Source organism: Rutidosis leptorrhynchoides, chromosome 1 (genome assembly GCF_046630445.1).
Source record: "Rutidosis leptorrhynchoides isolate AG116_Rl617_1_P2 chromosome 1, CSIRO_AGI_Rlap_v1, whole genome shotgun sequence".
NCBI lineage: Eukaryota > Viridiplantae > Streptophyta > Magnoliopsida > Asterales > Asteraceae > Rutidosis > Rutidosis leptorrhynchoides.
Genome location: NC_092333.1, coordinates 222,474,256 through 222,476,434, shown reverse-complemented (window position 1 = coordinate 222,476,434; position 2,179 = coordinate 222,474,256). Strand labels below are relative to the sequence as shown.

At 32.5% G+C, this 2,179-nt stretch overlaps 1 non-coding gene across 1 annotated transcript; it reads left to right on the top strand.

Annotated features, from left to right (window-relative positions):
• Positions 1 to 508: 508 nt before the first annotated feature.
• LOC139887081 (small nucleolar RNA R71) lies at positions 509 to 615 on the top strand. Its single transcript, XR_011772929.1, has one exon. It is a non-coding gene; the product is annotated as a small nucleolar RNA R71 (small nucleolar RNA).
• Positions 616 to 2,179: the final 1,564 nt, after the last annotated feature.

Here is a 2,179-nt window from a genome sequence, read left to right as displayed (position 1 = left end):
CGGACCTTGTTGGTTATACGAGTTATTGTCGGGTCCTTTTGGATTGTAAAGAATGTTTTGATTTCGATTGAAGTTTGGCCTTGGCGGTTGATAATTATTCTGATAACTATTTTCCAGCCTTTGGTTCCTGTAGACAACATTCTCACGTTGTTCCATCGTTTGTTCAATGTGACAGTCTTTCATTAAGTGTGGTCCACCGCATTGCTCACAACTAATTCGTATTGCGTGAATATCTTTATTCATCTTTTCCATTCGTCTCTCGAAAGCATCTATTTTTGCGGAAACGGAATCAAAGTTATGGCTAGAATCGGCTCTAGCCGCTTTAGATGAACGATATATATCTTTCTCTTGGTGCCACTCATGAGATTGGGAGGCTGTGTTATCAATAATTTTGTAAGCTTCAGTTGCGGTTTTCTTCATAATGGAACCACCAGCTGTTATGTCGATGTCTTTTCGTGTAGCAACGTTGACACCTTGGTAGAATATTTGTACTATTTGATAAGTGTCTAAACCGTGTTGAGGACATCCTCTCAACATCCTTCCGAATCTTGTCCACGCCTCATATAATGTTTCATTTGGCTTTTGTGTGAACATAACAATTTCTCCTTGAAGTCTCACGGCTTTAGATGCCGGAAAGAATCTTTGAAGAAATTTTTCAACTAAGACATCCCATGTGTCAATCGCCCCTTCAGGTAACGATTCTAACCAATCTTTGGCTTCTCCCTTTAAAGTCCAGGGAAACAACATGAGATATATCTGTTCATCCTCCACTTCTCGGATTTTGAATAGTGTACAAATTCTTTTAAACGTACGAAGGTGTTCGTTAGGATCTTCATTCGGTGCACCACTGAATTGGCATTGGTTAGTTACCATGTGTAGAATTTGTCCTTTGATTTCATAATCTGGCGCATTAACTTCTGGCTTAATAATGGCGTGACCTTGGCCCGTGCGTGTGGCTCTCATTCGATCTTCCATACTTAGAGGTTCCGTTACTTCCATAATTGAATTTGTTGAATACGAATCACTAGAGGATTCTGATTTAATGGTTTGTGGCTCAGGAGGAATAATTAGTGGTTCAAGATCTTGAAATTGTCCTTGAATATGCTCCGGGTTCTTAATTGTGAAGTCGGGTTCAAAAGATGGATTATCGGAAATTTGAGTTGGAGTTCTTGTTCGACTAGATGATGATTCTAAAGAAAAATCAACGGCGACAATATTGGCTAGATGTCTTGATCGAGTTATAGGTGGTGAACGTATGAAAGGTGGTGAACGTTTTACTCGGTGCATTCACTGAATATCCTATTAGTTTTTAAAAGGAAAGAAAAATTATATAAGTTATCCAATTAATAGACTTTTCTGATTTTGTCCACGTTTCGAATAGCCAAAAGATGCAGCAGAGGGGCAGGATTCGTTTGGTCTCAATATAATTGAGTACTGTTTGGCTCCAATAACCCGGTCCACGTACAAATCCAACTATTACTACGAACCAGAAAATTTTGATGTCTATCAATTTAACCACTTAAAATAAATTTTCGTAATTTTAAGAAATTTAGATAAGAAGTAGAATAAAAATCTTATCCTAAAACTAGAATAGCGAGAAATAAGAAAGAAAAAGATTGCGCGTCGAAAAAGGTCGAAAAATAAAAGGTCGAAAAATAGGCGTCGAAAAATAAAAATAAGAAAGTAGCGCGAAAAACGGTGTCGCAAAATTCTAAAGCACATAAATCTTAGTCTAAGGAATAAGCACTTAAGAGATTTTACGGCAAACCTAAAAATTCTAGAAATAAAAATAACTATGGCAAAACTAAACTTAATACTAAAAATTGTAACTAGAGTCTTAAAATCTAAAGGTAATAAAAAAAAACTTTTTTTTTAATTTTTTTTTTTATTTCGTTTTTTAAGGATTTTAAATTTTTTTTTTATATAAATTTTTTTTTAAAACTTTTTTTTTTTTTTAATTTTTTAAAAAAAAAGATTTTTTTTTTACAATTTTTTTTTCTTAAAAACAAATATTTTTTTTTACACAAATTTTTTTTTTTTTTTTTAAAAACGAAATTTTTTTTTCTGAAAAAAAAACGATTTTTTTTTTTTTTAAAACGATTTTTTTTACAAATTAATAATTTTTTTATAATTATAATTTTTTTTTCAAATCTTTTTTTTTTAATTCATTTACTATTCA